Source organism: Ovis canadensis, chromosome 2 (assembly GCF_042477335.2).
Source record: "Ovis canadensis isolate MfBH-ARS-UI-01 breed Bighorn chromosome 2, ARS-UI_OviCan_v2, whole genome shotgun sequence".
In the NCBI taxonomy this organism is placed as follows: domain Eukaryota; kingdom Metazoa; phylum Chordata; class Mammalia; order Artiodactyla; family Bovidae; genus Ovis; species Ovis canadensis.
In genome coordinates this window covers 246,616,757-246,640,136 of record NC_091246.1, presented here as the reverse complement: position 1 = coordinate 246,640,136, position 23,380 = coordinate 246,616,757, and the positions used below count along the sequence as shown (strand labels likewise).

Here is a 23,380-nt window from a genome sequence, read left to right as displayed (position 1 = left end):
AAATCTGCCTTGGAGCTGGGGCTCCGGGTGCTGCTATGATACAGAAGCAGAGCAAGGCAAAGCCTCTCTCAAAGCCTTGAGCAGAGGCTCAAGGATTCCCGCCTGGGCCGCCTTGCAGGGAAAGTGTGTCTTGGCCCGGCAGAAGAGGCTGATGAGACTTGCGGAAGAGACTTGCCCTCCACTGGGCGCAGCTAGCTCCTCCTGATTTATCCATAGATTGAGCTTGATGATCTGACTCATATTCATTCAACTAATCAGGCGAGTTATTTCTGCAATTTAGGTCTTCGAATAAGTGCCTTTGGCTGCTGAATATGTGATCAGCCACAGATTTCTCATTCTTTAAAACCCAGGGAGCGGAAATGCCAATGTCGAAAGCCATCCCACGCAGCAGAGATTACCAGAGAGCTAAAATCAGGCTGTTCAAAGCTCTGGCCTCTCGACCTCCCATCACGGGGCCACTTGGCCTGTCAATGCTCCATGCAGAGTCTAGGGAGGGGGTCTTTATCCATAGAACCTGGAAGGATGGCAATCAATAGATAATCTGCTCACATTCTTTTCTCTTAACCAGAGAATTGGTTTGCCTCTGCAGTAACTTGATCTGGGGAAGAAAATGCAGTTGAGGGCTTCAAAAAGGCGTGGGCCAACTGGGAAAAGCTACTGCAAGCTTTGAGGTTGGGAAGGTCAGCGTCTGTTCTCCCTACCCGGAACTTTGCTATAACCTTGAACAACAAACTTCACCTCTTCTTCCTTATCATTAGCCTCAGAGTCGTCACCAGCCGTCAGGCCCCTGGTACAGGGAAGCCGTCATCGTCGGACAGAACTTATTGATTCATGCATTCGTCTGTTTATTCTACAAGCTATCGTGGTGGGACTCCTACAGGGTTCCAAATATTGGATTAGATGCTGGAGATTTCAGAGAGAAACTAGCTCTGGGTCCTGGCCTGACACAGCTCGCGTCTCACGGGGAAGACAGCTGCACACTGTTAAGAAGCAGATGTTAGGAAACAAGTGCTGGGAGTGGAAAGGAAAAGGCCTCCAGCCCCTGCCCCCAGGGCAGGCACTCAGCTTGCCTTTCCTGTCTGCGGGTGATTGCAATGGACCACATCAGAAATTTCAGATCAACTATTAAAGAGAAGCTGTTTCTGTTCATTTTTCTGTGAAGCGCTGTGTGTGTGCTCAGTCACCAAGTTGTGTCTGACTCTTTATGACCCCATGGTAGCCCACCAGGCTCCTCTGTCCATGGGATTTTTCAGGCAAGAATACTGGAGTGGGTTGCTGTTTCCTCCTCCGCAGGATCATCCCAACCTAGGGATCGAACCTACATCTCCTGCTCAGCAGGCAGATTCTTTACCACTGTGAAGCCTCAGATGTTGCAGATGGGTGGGCCAGAGCTTGACTGATGGAAAAGGCATCCAGGCATTGTTGACAGCTACGCTGCAGACCTCCGATTCTTCCTGTTTCCCAGGGCCAGGAACACAGATTTGCCCCACAGCATAGAAGAGATGAGGGTGTACAGGCAAAATAAGTATTTTGGGGCAGAATTCTAAGAGCGTGGCCTGAGATAACAAGACATACTGGAGCTGAAACTCTCGACAGCCTTTCATCCTTCCAGGCTGATGGTCTTATTTTATTTGACCTCAAAACTTACATGTTTTTAAAAAACATATCTACTAGAATAACATGAGTGACTCATTTCTTTCCAGGTGGTTCCTTTGAGAGGCCAGCTCATATTCCCGAGACTGTCCAGCCTCAAGCAGTTCTAACCTACCACCTGAGAGCTGCTTTTAGAAGTCAGTGCCTGAACCATGCATTTTCACGTCCTGCTAACTTGTCGCTCACCAGACTGGGAACCCAATAAACTCTGTTTCTAGAAAGTAGGCTTCTGCCTGCCGCTGCACAGATTCAAAACCTGGGTTTGGGTTTTGCTTTGCCATTTGTTGCTGTCATTACTTTGGGGAATCAGTCAGCTTTCCTGAATTTGTTTCCTCATCTGTAAAATGGGTGCAATATCACCTCACCTGGTTATGGTGATAACACACGAAAACACCTAACGTAGTAAAAACAGGAGAGCTGTAATACTGTACCCCTCTCTCCCCACCTCTCTGCTCCCCACCTTACCTTATTTTTGAGATATATAGTAGAAGGAACACTAGATTGAGTCAGGCAGGAAGCCTGTGCTTGGCCAGGAATTTACTTCTTAGACCCCAGTGTCCTCATCTGTAAAAAGGGGAGGGCTGTGCCATGCTTAGGCGCTCAGTCGGGTCTGACCCTTTGCAACCCCATGTAGCCCACCAGGCTTCTCTGTCCATAGGGATTCTCCAGGCAAGAATACTAGAGTGGGTTGCCATGCCCTCCTCTAGGGGATCTTCCCAACCCAGGGATCAAACCCAGGTCTCCCGCATTGCAGGCAGATTCTTTACCAGCTGAGCCACCAGAGAAACACAAGAATCCTGGAGTAGGTAGCCTATCCCTTCTCCAGGGCCTATCCCTTCTCCCTTCTCCCATCTTCCTGACCCAGGAATTGCATCGGGGTCTCCTGCATTGCAGGCAGATTCTTTACCAGCTGAGCTACCAGGGAAGCCCTTCAAATGGGGAGACTATTTCCTAACCCTGACCATCCTTAAAGGGTTAGGGTTATGAAGTTAGTGCCTTCTCCTCCGTTGAGTTCAATTCCACTTATATTTTAAGTCAAGGATGCCCAACCCCCCGGAGGCTGCAGACTGATATTGGTCTGTGGCCTGTTAGGAAGCAGGCCGTACCGCTGGAGGTGAGCAGCAGGCGAGTGAGAAACTTCATCTGTATTTACAGCCACTCCCCATCACTCGCATTACTGCCTAAGCTCTGTCTCCTGTCAGATCAGCGACAGCATTAGACTCTCATAGGAGCATGAACCCTTGTCAACTGCACGTGTGAGCGGTCTGGGTTGCGCGCTCCTTATGAGATTCATCCAGAAACCACCCACCCCTGCCCACAGTCCGTGGAAAAATTGTCTTCCACGTAACCTATCCCTGCTGCCACAAGGGTTGGATCTTACTACTGTTAGGAGTGACATACTCCCCCCATAAAGTTTAGCAACCAAGTACTGCAGAGTACATCATGCGAAATGCCAGGCTGGTTGAATCACAAGCTAGAATCAAGATTGCTGGCAGAAATATCAACAACCTTAGATTTGCCGGTGACATCACTCTAATGGCAGAAAGCTAAGAGGAACTAAAGACCCTCTTGATGAGGGTGAAAGAGGAGAGTGAAAAAGCTGGCCAGAAACTCAACATTCAGAAAGCTAAGACCATGGCATCTAGTCTCATCATTTCATGGCAAATAGATGGGGAGAAAGTGGGAGCAGTGACAGATTTTATTTTCCTGGGCTCCAAAATCACTGCAGACTGCAGTGACTGCAGCCATGAAATTAAAAGATGCTTGCTCCTTGGAAGGAAAGCTGTGGCAAACCTAGACAGCATGTTAAAAAGCAGAGACATCACTTTGCCAGCAAAGGTCTGTATAGTCAAAGCTATGGTTTTCCCAGTAGTCATGTATGGATGTGAGAGTTGGACTGCAAAGAAGGCTGAGTGTCAAAGAACTGATGCTTTCAAATTGTGGTGCTGGAGAAGACTCTTGAGAGTCCCTTGGAGTGCAAGGAGATCAAGCCAGTCCATTCTAAAGGAAATCAGTCCTAAATATTCATTGGAAGGCCTGACACTGAAGCTGAAGCTCCAATACTTTGGCCACCTGATGCGAAGAGCTTACTCATTGGAAAAGACCCTGATCCCGGGAACGATTGAAGGGAAAAGGAGAAGGGGGCGGCAGAGGATAAGATGATTATATAGCATCACTGACTCAATGGACATGAATTTGAGCAAACTCCGGGAGATAGTGGAGGACAGGGGAGTCTAGCGTGCTGCAGTCCATGGGATCACAAAGAGTCAGACATGACTTAGTGACTGAACAACAACAAGTAATTTTGTTAGACAGTATAGTTAACAAAATAATGATAAAACAGTATTAAAACAAAGACAATTCTTCTCAAATCTTATGTAATTATATTATGCTTAGAGGATCGATAATACTTTCTTAATTAGAAAAAAAGGATTAGAGTTAGAAGGATTAAACAAGAATCATATGACAGTATTTTGGGGGGGGATAATTGTTTTACGACAACATGAGCCAACCATAAGTATACATGTGCCCCCTCCCCACTGAACCTCCTTCCCACCCCCACCCCATCCCACCCCTCTAGGTTGTCACAGAGCACCAGGTTGAGCTCCCAGTGTTATATAGCAACATCCTACTAGCTGCCTGTTTTACATATGGTAATGTGTATGTTTCAATGCTAAACTCTCAATTCATCCTGCCCTCTCCTTCCGCCACTGTGTCCAGGAGCTCTTCTCCATGTCTGAGTCTCTATTCCTATAGAGATCCTATAGACATTATTTGTTTTTTTCTGACTTACTTCACTCTGTTTAACAGGCTCTGGGTTCATCCACCTCACTGGAACTGACTCAGATTTGTTCTTTTTTATGGCTGAGCAGTATTCCGTTGTATATAGGTACACAACTTCTTTATCCATTCATCTGTCAGTGTGTGTTAGACAACTGCATATGTGATCTTAGGACCTAGGGGGTGGGGAGGTCAATCCCAAGACAGTACCAAAGAGCCACTGTCTTGGAAAGTATCTGAGAAAGTCCCTAGTGGATTTCTTACTCAGTCAGCATCACCTGGAATTTGGACACTTGCATTTTCCTGAGCTTAGGAACTTGGGAATCCACAAATCTTCCCAGATGTGACCTAGCCAATGTGCATTGCCGCGCGGGAATCCAGGACCTGCTGAACTGAATTGTCACGCAGCACTAAGCAAGGGCGGGCTGGTGGGGTGCAAGGTCATACTGCCCCCACAAAATAGCACCCGTCTTGGTCAACTATAACAAAAATACTACAGAGTCGGTGGCTTAAAGAACAAACCTTTCTTTTGCACAATTCTGGAGGCTGGAATCAGGATCAAGGTGCTGGCAGATTAATTGCCTCCTTGAGGGCTGGCTTCCCGGCTCATAAGCGACTGTCTCCTCACCGTGTCTTCACAGGGTGAAAGGGGCAAGAGAGCTCTCTGGAGTCCAGTCCCATTTGTGAGGGCTCCACCCTCGTGACCTAAAAACCTCCTCCCAGAGGCCTAACCTCCTAATACCATCATGCTGGGCATTAGGATTTCAACACATGATATTCGGGGAGGCACAAACATTTAGTCCATGGCAGCACCCTTGAACAGAGAAAATCCTAGGCTTCCATGTTCCAGGGAGGGTACAGTTTTCCTGACTTGAGACATGAAAGGCCAGTATAGATGGTCTCCCTGCTGCTTTGGTTATTTCTAAGATGGAGAGGCTTGGATTATAGGTGTTTTTTTCTCCTTTCTCAGGGACGAAGGACACTTAGGGACCTGATGTAGCTTGTAGAGGAGGAAACCAGAGATCAAGCAGGCTGGCTGAATTTAGAAAAGCCCAGCAGGGCCACCTTTCTATATTGCGATCATAACAGGAGCAGCTTCAAGGCCTCTGTGTTAGCGTGTAGTAGGTGCTCAATAAAGTATGAAGACGCGATGAGTGAGTGAGTCCCATGGAAAAGAACAGTACCGGATCAAGCCTAACACTCTAGGGGCTCACAGATAGTTCTTGTCCACCCCACCCATCCAGATCTGAAGCCCATGCTCTTCACCACAGCTCTGGAGGGCTGTTTAATTGTGTCGGTCAATCAGACATGGTTGCTGCCCTGCCCTCTCGGTTTCAAGTATGAGAGCCTGGGATTTGGTGGGGGAGGAGGGAGTGTGGGGAGGTGGTGGAGAAAGAGTGCGTGAGAGTTCCCGTTGCTTTACACCCTCACCAGTACTTAACATTCTCTCTCTCTCTCTTTCTCTCTCTTTTTTTTTTTTGCTGCACTGGGTCTTCATTGCTGAGTGCAAGTTTTCTCTAGTTGCTGCAAGTGAAGGCTACTCTCTAGTTGCAGGGTGTGGGCTTCTCGTCTTGATGGCTTCTCTTATTGCAGAGAATGGGCCCAGAGCCCACAAGCTTCAGTAGCTGCAGCCCATGTGCTCAGCAGTTGTGGCAGAGGGCTCTAGAGCTTGGGCTCAGTAGTTACGGCACACAGGCTTAGTTGCCCCATGGCATGTGGGATCTTCCTGGACCCCAGAGTCAAACCAGTGTCCCCTGCATTGGCAGGTGGAGTCCTAGCCACTGGGCCACAAGGGAAGTCCCTTGTCAGTCTCTTTATTTTCAGCCCTTCTTGGGATGGAGCAGGGAGACATTTTTGTCTTTGAATTCTTAAAATATATTTATTTATTCTGTACTTTTGTTCAGTCTCTCCTCTAGGCTAAGCACAAGGGAAAATAAAAAATAATCATGTCACGATCTGCGCTGCCCCAGGCTTGCGTCAGGCAACTGAGGTGTGAGTGTAGCCACTTTCTAACTTTATTAACCTTGGGTGAATTCATCTCCCTGAACCTCAGTTTCCTCATCTGTAAGAGGGGGTTGGTACCTCAAAGAACGGAGAAGAGTCACGTCAATGACGTGTAGAAGGGCTGCGAGGTGCTCAAAGAGTGTTAGCTGTGGGCATTGTTATTCCGGCATTCCGCCTGCTGGCTGACACATGGTAGCAGGTGCCAGAGGTTTAAGAAATACGAGAGGAGAATTTAACAATAATAATAACTTACATGTATTGAACACTTACTGTGTGCCAAATGCTGTTCTAAGTTCCTTTTATAAATGACTATTGACATTAAAAGTTTTATTGATTTCCGTAACTTTTTACAAATTGGGGAAAGGCCACTGTGGTTGATTTTCACTGCAACACACATGGTTACATGTGTGGGAACCTAATGGCTTCCTGGGAGTATGATTCTAGAACTTCGGAGGTAGTGAGATGGAAACTAATGACGTGTATTTGGCCTCTTCGTGGCTGCTGGGTGATCTTCATGTGCCTGCCCCTGCCCTTTGTTCAGAACCTGAGGGCTGATGACTTAGAAAGATAAAAAGAAATGGGTACTTAAACAAAGACCAGTGTTTGGTGTGGTCGGAAGGGCCCCGAGTGAGTGGTTCCCATTCATGGATTCTTGTCACTGGCATTCGTGGGTTTCGGAAAGTTCTCTCCCCTTCCAATGGGCTTCAGGGTGCCCATTTGTTTGGAATGCTGAGCTCCATGTACCAGTCAGCTATTGCTGTATGACAAACCATCCTGAAACTTAGTGATTTAAAACAAAACTATTTATTATTTCTCACCAGCCTATGGGTCTTGGCTAGGCTAACTCATGAATCTGTAGTCAGTTGCTAAGTCACTTGGGAGCCCTTTGGTCTCGGATGGATTTGGTTGGATTACCTAACTTGGCTGCATATGGACCTGGATGACTTCTCTTGACAGAGATAGGTGTCCAAAAGAAAGGTGGAAGCATGCATATCCTCTTAAGACCCATGCTTACAAGGTGCACCATTACTTCCTTCATATTCTGTTGGCTAAGCAGGTTAAAAGGCCAGCCTGGACAAAGGGGTGAGGAGATGGACTGAAGTCATCTGCTAAATCACATCACCAAAGACATGGGTCCAGGGAAGGGTGAAGAATTGGGAATGTTTTTGCAGTTGACCACACTCAGATTCCTTCCTGTTCTAAAATCTCTAAAATCAAATAGCGCATGGATCAGACTGAGAGGAGGAAGGCCAGTTCCCATCATTGCAGGCCAAGGACTAGACAGGCCTTTCCTGGATTTGGGATGAATTGCCCAGGTACCCAGTCAGTGTTGGTGCTGAGCTCAGCTCCAACTGGACAGGCCTAAAGGACATGTTCTCCTCAGTCACTCACGCTGCATTCAGTGAGCCCCACTGTGTGCCAGGTACTGAGCTAAGCCCTGAGGAGGTAGGCTAGCCCCTGTCTTCAAGGAACCCACCCTCAGTCCCTTAGGATAACAGATGCATGGAACATGATAACATAGGACGCAGGTGTTTATAGGGTCATGGAGAAGACACCCCCGGGCTTGTTTTAATACAATACCAGCGACCTCCATACAGCCTGGGCTTCCTTCAGCAGATCCAGGGGCTTGTTTTCAGACCACATATGAGTCAGGAAGCCTTAGGGCTGATAGTTCCATTTAAACTCCATGGCTGCAGAGTTACACAGCCCCACTGAAACCCCTCTGGCACTGGGCAGCCAGAAACGGAAAATAGAACAAGGTGTTCAGAGCGAGCGTGGGAATTCGATTAGTCTCCTCCTGTGCTCTAGGACCGGCTCTGTCTGCTATTTGCAGCCACAAAACAAAGCTACAGGTTACCCGTGCACTTGCGAGCTGCTGGGGCTTCAGAGGGAGTTATGTAAACCTTCACATTTCCTACGAGCCCCTCCTCAAGTAGACACCCAGCTGGCATTTTTCCTTAAATATCACTCATTATTTTTAAAGGGGGAAAATGTTGGTGGCATTGAAATAGATCACACTTTAAAATGCAGAGTAGCAGAGAGACCGTTCAAATTATTCTCTTAATAGAGTTCTTCAGAGTGAGGAAGTGATGAGGGAACATAACCGCTCCTTTTGTCGTTTGAGCAAAATCTAAGAACTGCAATCCATTTGTCTGCAAATGTGTCTCTTTGGTACAAATTGCAGCAAGCAATCCATTCCCAGGGTAAATGGTCTTTAATTAAAGTCAGTCTTGGTGAGGGTGAGGGGTAGGGGAGGGTTGTTTGAAGCCCAAACTAATATGAATCTCCGCCTCTCCAAAAACATATTTTAAAAAAAGAATTATTTTTTAAAATTACCTTTTCCCCTTTACTTGATAATTAGGGAAAAGCTTTGTTTATAAGTGAGACTATTCTTGCTGTTATTCATGAATAAAAATTTTGGTAGTGAGGGCTCTGAAAAGCAACAGGAAAAATTTCTGTAGCAATCCTGGTTAAAAAAAACACATCCTCAAGCATTGATTTTTGTAGCTGAAGTACATTATGTGTTTTGCATGAGCTTTTGAAAGCTTAGATAAATGAGGTGGCTCAGAAAGCAGATAAAAAAAAATGCAAGGAAATTATACCCATCCAAAAGAAGATAAATGTCCACTAATTCCCAGATTAACATTTTAGACTCCTGTGTTTTTATAGGGGAATTTTTGCAATGCTGATAACGTGAGATTGGTTTACAGTGTCACATACCGGGTAGAATCAACAAGGCCTTGTTGGAGTTCTCGGAGTCAGCTATGCTTGAGAGGAAGTAGAATTAATGCAACAGCCTGGTAGTGCCCTGGCCCCCTTTTTAGATGGCAGCACGGCTCCCAAGAGGCTCCCAAGATGACATATTTTAAAGGCGACATTGACCCTTAAGGTCAATTTTTAGTATGCACTCTCTGGGTTGTAAGAGATAAAGACTGAAGCCCATTTGGTTTAACCCCCAAGGACATTTACTAGATGACTTAGTTTAAATCACTAGGATTGGATGGACTTCAGGCACAGCTTGATCCAGGCATCAAATGAGGTCACCAAGGCTCCCATTCCCCTCTGTCTCTGTGCTCTACTTTCTCTCAGTTGGCTTTAGCCTCAGATTGGCTGTTCCTTAATGGTAACAATTTGGCTACAGCTACTTTATCTTCCATCCACTCAATTTGTGTATGGTATAAAAGAGCCACTTTTTTGATTGTTCACTTGAAGTCCCAAGATTAGCGCTAACAAGCTTTAATGGGGCCCATGGTTCTGTCTGTCCCTAACATATCCTTAGGTCCAAAGGGATGAAAGGTATGGGTTGGCTGGGGTCTAGATCACTCATTCCCATTGCTGGGGGTCTAGACAGTCCCACTCCATGAAGAAGGACATGAACTAGGGGTGAGAGAGAAGAGGAGGCGCCCCTGAAAGCAACTTGGGGACCTGTTAACCAAAAAGATGGGCAGATTCTGGCTGTGAAACCTCAGATTTCTGCAACATCAACCTTTCATTCTTTGCTTCAGCAAATACCTGAGATCCCACAAGTCTTCTGCAGCTAGGTGCAAGGGTTATGGGGGTGTTGAGGGGGGCTCAGGAAGCAAACACATAGTCTGTCTTGTGTGTATTAGTCTGCTCGAGGTGCTGAAACAAAATACCGCAGGCCGGATGGCTTAAGCGACAGAAATTTATTTCTCAACGCTCTGGAGGCTGGGAAGTCCAGGATTAAAGTGCAGCTAAGGTGGGTTTGATTCTGAGGCATCTTCTCTTGGTTTGTAGGCAGCCACCATCTTGCTGTGTGCTTACATCTCAAATGACTTCTCTGTGGACTTACAGAGCAGGAATAGGAGCAAGAGAGGGTTGGTAGGGAGAGAGAGAGAGAATGCACAAGCTCTCTATAGGAGTTCTAATCCCATCAGATGGTTCCACTCTCATGACCTCATCTAACCCTAATTACTTCCTGAAAGCCTCATCTCCAAATGCCACCACATTGAGGGTTAGGGTTTTGGCATGAAGTTTGGAGACACACTAGCATTCAGTCCAGCGTTGTCCAAGGCAGCTGCTCTGGCTTTGGGCATCATGCCCACACTTCTGCCAGCAGTAGGAAAAAAGGGGGGAGAGAAGCAATGTCCCTTCACTTTAAACACACTCTCCAGAAGGTGCGTACCCCACTTCTACTTACATCCCCAAGTTTCTTCCACTTATATCCCCAAGTTACAATACAAGTTGGAACCTGTGTGCATGCCTACACCTAGGTGCAAGGGAGGCTGGGGAATGTTGTCTTTATTCTTACGGCCACGTGCTCGGATAAAATTGTGGTTTCTGTTTCTATAGACATCAAGAGAGAATGCACGTTAGGGGAGCACTAGCAGTTTCAGCCATACCTACATGATTTGCTGTCCTGGACAGGTCACTCCTGTTTTCTTCTATATGTCTCTCAAGTTCTTTTTTTTTTTTTTTCAAGTTCATTTTTAAAAACCAGGCTTATACTCTGCCTTCTCCATGAAATCTCCTTGATTTAAACCCCAGTTGAATCAGTTACTCTCTTTTTTTTAACTTTCAAATCAACTACATTGATGTATAATTTTTTACAATAAAATACACCCAGTTTTAAGTGTACTTAAAAATTCCATTGTTAAGTGGAAGAACATGACACAAGAGTACACACTCTACGATTCTATTCATAAGAGAATAACAAAAATTCTCAAGATTCAGTGCATCTTGAGAAGTGCTTTTAACCATCACCAAAATGACGATCCTCAACCAGTCCATCCTAAAGGAAATCAGTCCTGAATGTTCATTGGAAGGACTGATGCTGAAGCTGAAGCTCCAATACTTTGGCCACCTGATGCAAAGAACTGACACGTTGGAAAAGACCCTGATGCTGGGAAAGACTGAAGGCAGGAGGAGAAGGAAACAGCAGAGGACGAGATGGTTGGGTAGCATCACCGACTCAATGGACATGAGTTTAAGCAAGCTCCAGGAGTTGGTGATGGACAGGGAAGCCTGGCGTGCTGCAGTCCATGGGGTCACAAAGAGTTGGACACGACTGAGCAACTAAACTGAACTGAACTGAAAATCACAATACAGAATATCTTGTCCTCCGAAAGTTCTCTCACCCCCCTCCGCAGTTGATCCTTCTTCAACTTGTGGCCCAGACAGTCACTGATCTGCTTCCTGTCACTCTGGTTTAGTTGGAACCTTCTAGAGTCTCTTATACATAGAACCATAGAGTGTGTAGTCTTGTGTCGTGTGCTTTCACCTAACATTAAGTTTTAAGTTTCTTCCACATTGTTGTATGTGTAGCGGTTTGCACTTCTTTATTGTTGAGTAGCATTCCACTGTATGACTGTTCCACAGTTGGTTTTTTCCATTCACCAACTGATGAATATTTGGGTTGTTTCCAATTTGGGGATATTACAAATAATGCTATTTTGCATATCATGTCCAAGTTTTTGTGTAGATGTGTGTATACCCAGGAGTGGAACTGTTGGGTCATGTATTAAGTGTATGGTTAACTTTATAAGGAGCTGCCAAACTGTTTTTTTCAAAGTGAATGCACCTTTTTGCATCCCCACCAGCAGTGTTCAGTTGTTCCCCATCCTCATCTCTCTCTTTGGTTCTACTCTGGGAAATTTCCTCAAGTTTATTATCCAGCTCTTCTGTAGGGCTTTTATTTCTTGGCTACGTCAAGAAGTATGTCAGACTATGTATTAATTTCCAAGAGTTGTTTTGCTTTGTGAATGTTCTTTTTTGAGCATCCTGTTCTTATCTCATGGGTGCAACATTTCCTTTCGTCTCTCTGAGGATACGATTTTTTTTTTTTTGTAGTTTCCTCCTTCCTGCAGAGTCTGTGTCCTCTAAATATGCTTTTCTTGTTCATTTGAGTGCATGTATGGCTATTGCACATGGGAGTTTTCCCTAAAATGTTTAGGGACCCTTGGCTGTGTGCATGTTAAGTGGGGGCCAGGAAGGAAGGTGGCTGGGGCTCCGATGTGGTGAGCGGGTTTTGTTGGCTGGTACCTCACTGCAGGGTGAGGCAACAGGGAGCTCTAGATAAAGGTCTTTGCCTTCTGTGGCTGCTCAGCATCTGCTGAGATGTTTCCATTCTCCTCTCTGAGAGTGGACTCTGGGCTTCTGTTTGATGAGAACCAGGTAGGCAGAAGTGCTAGGGGACAAAGTGGGGCAGTCCCAAACCCCCATGCTCTCAGGATGCTGTCCCCACCTCTGCCGGGTCTCCCACGGTCTGGAGACCCTCTAGCTTACCCCCTCTCAAGACTCAACCCCTAGTTTTCTGCTGGGATGAGAGGAAGACATTTTCTTGGCTGGGTAGATGTAGGAGAAAAGGGGTCTTACTGCCTTTTAAGATGACTTTCGATAAATCCTTCCAGAGATGCCTGGTCTTGCCACCGATTCCAGACCCTGTGAGGTTCTCTGGTATAGGCCTGATGCGTGTGCTTTCAGCATCTTGGCACAGATTCTGCTTTCCCGGCTTTGCTAATTCAGTGTTACACATCTCTCTCTTTAGCAGAGGCCAAGATTGTTGCTGTTGCCTCTCCTCTGTTTTGTCCTTCTAAATTGATATCTTAAAAAACAATTTATACTGTTGTTTTAGTGGAGTTTCAGGGTAGGGATAGAAATAGAGGCTAATGTATTCATCCAACCTACTCTCCGTAACCATAATCCCTTGCTCTTCTAATTGCTTGGAGCCTTCACACCATCGTCTATAAAATGGGGCAAATGATCCCTGTCCTGACAATCACCCAGGAGCCTTTGTAAAGATCAAATGAGTTTTTGTGTAAATATTGGGTCTGCCAAAAAGTTCATTCAGTTTAAAGTAAAAACAAAAGACATTTTTCGTTTTCACCAAGAACTTTATTGAACAATGTATTCACTAACTAAATGAACTTTTTGCCCAACCGAATATTTACTAGTCACCTACCAGGGTTCTGAGTGACACTGAACTAAGGGTAGAGAGGACCTTCTAAAGGTTGGGGCTGGAGAAGAGATCACCCCAGGCTGAGGGATAATGTAGCCCTCCGATGACACTGTATAACGCATACTTGCAGACCTCACTGGTATGTAACACTAAGCTTTTATTTAGCCTGGGAGCCTTCAGGGCTTGGCAGCTCCAGATTGGGTCAGCTGAGTGACTCTGCTCGTCGCAAGTAGGACAGCTGACTGTGAACTGTCCTAGGAAACCTTGGCTGGGGCAACTGGTCAACTCAGCTCTGCTGCACATGTCTCTCCTTTTCAGGGTCTAGTCCCAGAATGTTCTCACAGTGATGGCCACGCAGGTGTTTCTCCAAGCCTCTGCTTACACCACGTTGGCTGTCACTGGCCAAAGTTAGCCACGTGCCTGAGCCCTGAATAAGAGGACAGGGCAGGAAAGCCCACTCAGAGGGCAGAGGGCATGCATACAGGGAGAAGTGAGAAACTAAGGCAGCAATGCAGCCCTCGTGCCACGAGTGTCCCCGTGTGGTTCTGAAACAGAGCGCGCCCCTCCCTGCTTCGGGCTTTCTTTCCCTAAACCCAGAATACTTTACCTAAACCAGGAAGCTGGGGTCCTGTCACTCTGATTTTGCATTCCATTGAAGGAGTCTGTCCTTTACATACTACTCAGAAGAAAGGCTCTCCATCTCTAAAACAATCAGAAATAATCTCTCCGATAGAGAAATGCACTCCCCCAGGCTTGGGCTGGGCTGTAGATCACAAACAGCCGATTTAATCTACTTAATTATTTGATTCAATCAGAAGTTAGCTTAATTGTTTTCTTGCTTCTCACCTCCTTTGAATCCATTCTGGAAACTGATGATGTCTTTAACATCAGCCCAGAGATAAGCATTTCAATTGGGAAATGTAATTAGCCAAGGAAAATGAACGTGGGTGCTGCCTTTTGTCAAAGCACCATTAAAACCCAGCTCTGGTCAATACCAACGTGGTCTGAAGACAAAGGGCACAGCTTGTTCCTCTCATGACTGGAGAAGAAGGCCCAGCAGGAAGAGGGGAATGAGGCCTCTTGAGGTCTTAGAGAAGGAGGTTCATTCGTTCACTCATGAGACATTTCCAGGCCAATTCTGGGCTGATAAAAGAGATGCAAAGATGAGTTGGCCAAGTCCCTCACCCCTAAAGAGTTCTCCTTAAAGGGCCCACACGTCATTGTGACATACGCAGTGCGGAAGATAGAGAGGAAGGAGCCTACTTCCGTAGCATCGCAGAGTGGGGAGTATCCAGCTGGGCCCTGCGACGTGAGCTGGGGCTGCTCAGATAGGGGAGAGTGGAATCGCCTCCTGGGCGGAGGGTGCAGTGTCTGCAAAGACACAGAGAGCCCGGAGCTGTTGCAGAGGCAGCTTAGAGAAGGCCGGGTACCCTCGGGCCACCTCCCCTCCCCTTTCTCGCCCTTCTCCCCTTCCCCACCCTCCTTCTCCACCCCACCTTGCCTTCCAGCAGGAGTTCTGGAAGGATTCTACTGAAGTGTTTGCTTGAACAGAAGTTTAAGATGTATAGCAGTCTGAAAGCTGGAGGGTGGATTCAGGGCTACTGAGAACAACAGACGTGTGTTCCAGGGCTGAAGAATAGGCAGGCGGAGGTGGGGCATTCTGGGCGGAAAGGACAGCCTGGGAGGAGGTTTGGCAGTCCTTTGTGCTGCCCTGAGAGTGACTGGAGCATGAAAGGAGAGGTGGGTAATGAGCTGCCCGGAGGGCGGAGGCTGCATCACGGAGGGCCTCTTAGAAGGTAATTGGAGACCCGCTCGTTGGCCTTGGCCTCCGGGATGGGGTACCACAGACACGCACTGCCTGAGCTGTCACAGCTGCTCGGCCCCTCTCCTGCCAGTCTCGCTGTTTCAAGCTCCACGTGCTCAGCGCAGTGGGCGCTGGTTGGCTGGGATCTCTGCCTGAGACTGAAGGCTGTCTAGCATGCGGTGGGGTGGAGAGGTTACCTGGCCAGGCAGCTCCTGCACCTGGGAGAGGGAGGGAGGACCCCCTGCTGCCGGGGCCAAGGAACCGAGGAGCTACCACACCTGTGCCCACCTGGCCCCTATTCACTTTGACCTTCAGCCATCCTTACAAGGAAAACGCAGCCAAGAGAGACCGTGAGCTAGCAGAAGTTCCCGGGCCCTGCCTCACGCTGAGACGCCCACCCAGCTGTCTACCAGATCGCCCCCTGTCCGATCCATGCCCCTCGGGTTTTAATGGAGTGGTGATCAGCATGTGTGCAATTCCGTCTGCTGCTTTTTTGCCTGGTAGGATCCGGTAGCCTCCCTCTTTTGCTGCCCTCCCCTGGTGGGACCCTTCTTGCTGGTGAGGCAGCTGGCGTAGGGAGAGAGCACCACTGTAGCCATTAAGGCTGTGGCTACTGCTTGCTTGCTGTGTGACCTTGGACAAGTTGTTTAACCTCTCTGAGCCTCCATAGATCACCTGGAAATGGAGATCATATGACCTCAGCTGGAGAATTGACCAAATGCTTGGTCTAGTGCTCGATATGTAGGACCTTCTAAGCAAGTGACTGTGGTTATTATGAGACATTCACAGGGCACAGCTCAGATTACTGCCTGGTGGGTTACCCTGAGCACCAGTCGTTGAATCTCCATGAGCTTCAGTTTCCTCCTCAGTGGAATAAGGATAAGGGTATTCCTCAAAGAGGATATAAGGCTCAGACAGGTTCATTATTGTGTGAAAAGACTGTGGAGATGGATGCTTTTTGTCCTTGTCATTCTTCTCTGTCTCTCCTTAGAGCCAAGCCCAGGGCAATGATGATCACCCATCAGGTGATCTGAGAGCTCTTCACATGCCTTCCACTGGCGCTGGCCAGTGGGCAGCAGGCAAAGGTGAGGGCTCGGAAGGTGGAGGAGGTCAGTGTCTGCACCCACCCGCCTGAGCACGGGGCCACGGGGCTGTGCGTACAGGATGAGGTGGCCCTGCCCCGACTTCGGGCTCCAGAGGCTGGGGGTGGGGCATTCTCCATCCCTACTTCCAGCCTGTGGGAGAGGAAACCCTGTCCGCAAAAGGACTTGTAATGACCGGGATCCTGTTACAGTTGTCTTTGGCTGGATCCAGCTCAGCACATCACAGACCGCTCAGGCCTTCCTCCTGTCTCCTCTGTGGGTCTCAGCATCAGTTCTGGGCTGGGGGTGCAGGATGGCTTAGAGGCAGGGTGGAGTGTGAGCCTCGGCCACCACAGGCTTCCGTCCCGAGCCCCTTCCTTGCAAGCTGGCTGGCGGACTGCTCAACTGAACGAGGCTCTTCAGTCTCCCAAGATAGCAAGCATGTGCCCTGAGCACAGAGCCTGCCAGGAGGACCTCAAAGAAGGATGTGGGGCTGTGCAGAGACATGACAAGGTTTTGATAACAGTGTCTACCTGACATGTCTGAAAAATCAGACGTGCATCTTCCTGGCAGGGCATGCAATTTCCTGCTAATGAGTTGTGAGAGGCTGGAACAAGTTATCATCAGGGAGGCTGGGCTGACTGCTTCCCAGGGGAGCAGAAGCCAAGAGACAGAAGCCAGGCCCCAGCCCCCTCCCTCAGCCGTTTGAGGAGCATCTCTGCCAAGGGGCAGAACTGAAGCCCGGAGTGAGGGTCTCCAGTCCAGGTCAGGATCTGCTGCTGGATCTGGACCCCTTGCCCGGAGCATCTCCTAGCGCATAGCTGCGTGCACCCCCCCGCCGCAGCAGGAGTCAGACAGAGGGCCCTGCCCTGCAGGCTCTCGGAGCGATTTGAAGCCGCAACACCAGCAATGCGTTCCCTCACGACTGTCATCTTATTAGCCCTCCACGACACTCTGCATTAGAGAAACTGAGGCTCAGAGAGGCAAAATAACAGGCCCACGGTCACGCTGTGTAATGGGTGTGTTTATTTAAGGTAATGCGAGCTGCTGTCACGGATAAACCCGGCGATCGTTGTATGGATTGGGAACAGACATTTATTGCTTGCTTGTGTAAAGTCAAATGGCAGGAGGAGGGAGCCCCACCCGTCACAGTCCCCCTCAGGGACAGGGTGACAGGGGCTCCATCATCTTCAGATTGTGGCTTTCAAGGTCACCTCAGCCTCGGAGGATCCCACAGCAGGTCTCACGGGCCAGGGCCCAGTCTGTATGTAACTGTGTTCCGCTGGCCAGAACTGGGTCAGAGGAGGGGAAAAGTGGGAAACGCGGTTCCTGACTGGATGCTGGCTCCCCCGCAACGGCTCTGCCTGAGGAGGGGAAGCATGACCGCTGAGCCTAATAGAGGGCGTTTTTCTACACAAAGGCCTGGGTCGAGTTTGATGGGAGGTGGCCCCTGAGAATTCAACAGATCACCAACAGGCACTAAGACCTGGAAGAAGACACGGGATGTCCCTGTCCCTGAGGTCGCAGAGGTCGCAGACACTGCCCCCGCCTTCAATAAAGACAGAACGCCTCAGCCTGGCAGTTGCTGACCTTCGCAGGAGGACTCCCTTGCAGCACTCCCTCCCTCATCCTGCTCCCCACACGCCCTGTGCCCCTCCCTGGCCAACCTCTCACCTCAGGGCCTTTGCATGTTCTGTGCCTTCTGCCTGAAACATCCTTCCTCCACCCCTTGTCCCTGCAGACTCCCACTTATCCTTCCTGATCCCAATCAGAGTTTACCTGGGAGGCTTCCTTCCGCAGAGTTAGCTGCTTTGCAGAGCTCAGTATGTACCAGGCACCATGTGAAAGGATTTATAGGAATGAGCTCAGTCATAACCTCCTGAGCCTATGAGCTGGCCATCCCTTTTTATAGATAAGGAACCCAAGACTGAGAGATTCAGGAACTTGTGTGAGGTCACAGAGTGGGTGGCAAAGACGAATCCCAAACCCAGGTCTGTACGCTCACAGCTGAGACTTAACCACTGGGTCAGCTTCCGCCTTTTATTAGCCCCTGTCACAATGCATCACAATTATTTGCTTACTTAATAGTTTGCTCTGAACTTGCTGTCTTTCTGAGAAAGCAGCTGCAGACTCCCTGAGGGCAGAGGTCACGGCTGATCCATCCTGGACTCTCCCTCACCGTTGCCATCATGCTGAGGTCTGGGTGGCAATTTTCTCTCAAATAAATCCCTCATCCTCTGAGAACCAGAACCAGAAATTCTTCAGATTATCATCTGTCATAATCCCCTGCCTGCTTGCCTGTCAGTTTTTGAAAGTTAACCTGAGACCATTTGAAAATGATCTGAGAGTCACAGCCCAGCCTTCTCCATGCATGATTAAGCACGATGGCTTTTTAATGATTTGAGCTGTGCCTTCCGTGGATTGACAAAAATGGATTACCATATATTTCTGAAAACTGTGCCGCTGAAATCAGATTTTTCTTTTTTTTTTTTTTTTCATTTTCTCACTCATCCTCGCAAACCTTTGCTGAGAATGACAAATACTTGGGCTTTAATTGTTTAGTCACATGAGGGTGGCGCCTGAGAATTCCGAGAACTTCTCTCGCTGGGAAAGCCTTGAAAGGCTCCCGGGTTCGATCTTTTCTCTGAAGCAGAGGGAGTTGTCTTCTGGCCACAAGCATGTCTGCTGCATTTGTGAATTGCATTGGGCTCCAGATCTAAAACAGAAGCAGTTCTCACCCAGGAAGCGTGCTCAGGGCTGTCGCACCAGGAATGAGAAGTGGGTACACATGGGCAGGTGGGTGAGGAGCTCTCCCTGTTCAGTTCATGCACAGACCCTTCCCCTTCTGCTCCCTCTTTCTGCCAGACTCTGTGCCACATCCAAGCCACCCACATCTTCAAGGGGGATGTTATTAGTCCCTTTTGACAAATGCAGACTCGTGGCTCAGAGAGGTTAAGGAATCTGGTTGTGGTCACATAGCTGGTAATATACAGAGCCAAGGCTCAAACATTTTGATTAGAAGCCTATGCTTTTTCCATTATCACTGCTGCCTATTAAAAGAAATCTAATACAATCAAGTGAAAGGTAACTCAGAGGCACCTACTGCAGCTGATTTTCTTATTTCTTATTCAAAGGAAAAAAAAAAAAAAAACAAGCTTCCCTGTTCACCTATTAATGCACTCTCTCGAATAATGTCCATTACCTGACGTTATCCTCATTTCACAGATGAGGACGTTGAGGTTTATGTGGGTAAACCAGCTAACCAGAAATCACACAGCTAGAAATAAGGTAGGGGTTGTTTCTGCATCTCCCTGACTCCAGAATAAATACCTCACCTCATCCTTTGTAGTAAATAAAAATCTGCCCGGAGGGTCCCCCATCTCACTTAGGTGGTCAGCCCAGATAGGTCTGCCCGTGGGAAGCCTGTGCTACTCTCTGTGTGAAATGCATACAAATGTCCATTTAGTAAAGGGCAGGGGTTGGGGTGGCTTCTAGCAGATTCTGAAAGGGGTCTGTGGATTAAGGAAAGGGAAGGTCTCAGGTATCTGTGGAGGAGAGGGAGCCAGCCCCCTCCTCTTCCCTGGATGCTGAGGGTGAATCAGGTGGGGCCATCATGGACCTGATGGGAAGAGGGCCAGCTGGTCTGGCCTCTGCTCGTGGCTGCTGGGCTCCTCCTCAGTTCTCTCTCCAGGTTAATTCTGTATATGTTGACTCAGACCCTCCTGAGCACACCTGGTGTGACTGTGTGAGTGTGTGTGTGTGAATGTGTGTGAGTGTGTGTGTGTGTGTTAGTCGCTCAGTCATGTCCGACTCTTTGTGACCCCATGGACTGTAGCCTCTGTCCATAAAATTCTCCAGGCAAGAATACTGGAGTGGGTTGCCATTTCCTTGTCCGGGGGACCTTCCCGACCCAGGGATTGATACCAGGTCTCCTGCATTGCAGGCGGATTCTTTACCGTCGGAGCCCCCGGGGAAGCCGTTGTAGACAGTCTCAAGATGAATATGGCAGGATCTCTGCCTTCCAGGCTCCTGCTTGTTAGAGGGACAGACCGACAGGAACACTCCTAGAGTTGGCCTGGCCAGGTGATCAGCAGTGGGGCCCAGAATGGTGCAGGAGAAAGCATCACTCCCTCGAGGAGGTCTGGGAAGGCTTTGTGGAGGCTTTTCTGAGCATCACGGCAGACTTCTACGGGGAGGCACCAGCTGCTTTCACACAGGCACTGCTCCCTCCCACAGGTGGCAGGTGCCACCAAGCCCTGAGGAGATGGCCTGGGGGTCTTGTGGCTGTGGGCACCTCCCTGGGACCCTCTCAGGCCCTCTGAACCTGGCCAAGTTTCCAGAAATTGCACAGAAGCAAGATGACCCGGCAATGAAATGTGGAGTCTCTGAGGCAGACAGACTGAGTTAAATCCTGGCTCCCCATTCATCAACCTTGGGAATCTTCCATGACCTAGCTCAGCCTCAATTTCCCCACTTGATGAAGAGTGACACAGTTGCACCCTCCTCAGAGGGTTGTTGGGAGGCTGTTTAAAGAAAGAGTGCCCCGTCTGCTTCCACACAGGTTCAGTCGAGGCTGGCCATGGATTGGAAGCGGTGTGATCTAGGACCCTCAGGGTGGCTCTGCAGGGTGGAGGTGTGGTTGCTCCATTGTACAGATGAGGAAACTGAGGCAGCTAGTGAGTGGAGCTCCAGGGCTCAGCCCGTTCCCTGCAGCTCAGCCGTCCCAGCGACCGCAGGGGCCTTCGGCTGGGGCACAGCTCTGTACCAGGCTCTCCCGGCACTGCCTCTGCCGCCTCTTTATGCTTCTTGGGGTGAATAGGGCCTCTTTGATTTCCTTGCTTTTCCTCTTTCCAGGAGTCATCATTCATCTTGTTATCACAGCCTTGCATCTGTGCCTCTTGGCTCTGGCCTGCAGGCTGTGTTTGCCATGATCAATGCATAGCTCTGTGTGGCCACCGTGTATATACAAGATGACATTGTGACCTTGCGTCCGTGGGCCTGGGGGGCCCTGGTGCTTTCAGAGGGCAGCTGGAGGCTTCCCCCAACAGAGCTGAAGTGAGGTGACTGGCTGATGCTGCCGTGTGCTCTTGGTTAATTCTCCTTACCCTGGACTGGTAAAGAGCCTCCCACCCGCTGGAGGGCGCTTCAGGGGGTCTCAAAGCACAGGCCCAGGTGCTCCCTGCCTCCCTCCTACTCACCCACTCCCAGGATTATTCTACCTGGGGTCCCCGCTGGGTCCCCCTCAAAGACACTCTCCACACAACTGTTTATGTGGCACTTTAAAACACCAGGCAGCTGGGGTCCCTAAGCCATCCATGAGGCTTCCTGAGCCCTCAAGGCCTGTGTGGTCCAGCCCACCACCCCTCACCACCCACTATGTTCCCTCTTTCTCACCAACCCATGCCTCCTCTCTGCTGCACAAGCAGGCCAAGACTTCTCCGCTCCATTCTACTTGCCGTGTATCTGCCTGGCCTGCCCCGACCCCCTCTTCCCTCCCACGCTTCCTTCAGGCCTCAACTCAAGGGCTCAGCCATGCCCCTGTTAGCGGCATGTGATCCTTTGTAAATCGGTGCCATCGTGTGATACCTGGCTGGTGTCTTTCTCCCCTACCAGACCTTCAGCTCCTTGAGGGTGGGGACCGGGACTGTCCACTCTCCACTGTGCTCAGCACCAGGCCCAGCCTGACTCAACAGTGTGTTTTCGGGTAAATGAATGAACCTGGGGCAAGTGACTTAATTCTTGAAGTTTCCATCTTTACCTGTAAAAGAGGGACAATGATAGAGTTTTCACAAGGCTTAAAAAAGATGTGTGTAAACATATAAGACTGTGCCCAGCACGGAGCGCTGTCTGCAGCTGTTCTTGTTAACCTCTGTGGTTGGCATTTAGGAGAATCCCACATCCCACAAGAGAACTTTGGTTGGGTGTCCACCCTGGGCCACGATTTCAGAGATTCATGGACTTGGTCTCTGCCCTCCCCCTCCAACCCCTTCCACACCTGCCACCATGTTAGGCACAGCCTCTGGTAGGGGCCCTGGCTCTCCAGAGTCTTTGTCATCCAGGTGGGAGGCAGGGGGTGGAGGGCATTATTCAGTAGATCTCAGTGACACCTTTACTCTCCAGGGCCTGTGCCAGCTTCGGTTAAGCAGGCTTAGATTCTGCCCTGAAGACACTCACTGCCTGGGAGGGACTTGAGAAAAGGACACAAATTTCTGTGATGAAAGTTGAAAAACAGTTCTTTTAATAAAAATTCAGAGGAGGATGACCTCAAGTCCAGGTAGGGCAATCAGGGATGTCTTCATGGAGGAAGCAGCATTTTCTCTAGGACTTAAAGTAGACATTGGGTTTGGCCATCTGTGGAGACACTTTGGGTTAGAGGAGGCACTTCCAAGCAGACAGAATAAAGGGCTGGAAGGTGAGAAAAGGTGGACCTCATAGAGTCTGTAGTCTAGCTACAGTATAGAAAACATGCCAAGACTATTAAGAAATAGGACTGAAAGGGCATTATATCAGTCATCTATTTCCAAAATAATGCCATGCAAAAAATTACTCCACGCAGGAGGGCAAGTCCACCCATGCGAGCTTATTTCAAACCTCTGTTCAAGTCCATGTCCACTAATCCCATTGGCAAGTCTCAGGGCCGAGCCTAAAGTCAGAGCCAATTTTAATTCCCTTCCCACCGTGATGCCAAAAAAGGTTACATGGATAAGACCAAGGCTGATGAAACAAGGATGTTTACCCTTCCCATGGAGGTGAAGGGCCAGTACTGAGCAATCGTCATGGAGGGACTCTGGGTCTGCCCTCAGGAGCTACGCAGAGCAGCAGTTGGGTTTAGGGTCTCTTGGGGTGAGCTGGGTGACTCCAGCTTTTGCTCTTCTTCCTGTTGAGGCAGGAAGTGTGTTGAAAATGCCAGAGTGCCTGCCCAGCTTGATCCTGCCTTCCTGAGAGCCCGCAGTTCCTATGTGCTTGGCATGTAGGCCATGCCATCCTTTCCTGCCGGGCGAAGGGTATGCCTTCCTCTGCCAGAACTGAGCCTTATGATAACAGCCCTGTGCACAGAGCACCTACTGTGTGCTGGGGGTATCAGTTTCTCTGATACTGAGCGCCTGCTGAGTGCTCTGGTAGACATCCATCTGAACT

At 48.9% G+C, this 23,380-nt stretch overlaps 1 protein-coding gene and 1 long non-coding RNA gene across 3 annotated transcripts in view; one reads left to right on the top strand and one right to left on the bottom strand.

Annotated features, from left to right (window-relative positions):
• MAN1C1 (mannosidase alpha class 1C member 1) overlaps nucleotides 1–23,380 on the top strand; it is a 151,079-nt gene that overhangs the window by 82,425 nt on the left and 45,274 nt on the right. The gene's annotated exons all lie outside the window — the stretch shown is intronic.
• Nucleotides 17,247–18,258, bottom strand: LOC138433037 (uncharacterized). Its single transcript, XR_011254095.1, has 2 exons — nucleotides 18,023–18,258; nucleotides 17,247–17,607 (listed from the first exon to the last, which is right to left on the bottom strand). It is a non-coding gene; the product is annotated as an uncharacterized lncRNA (long non-coding RNA).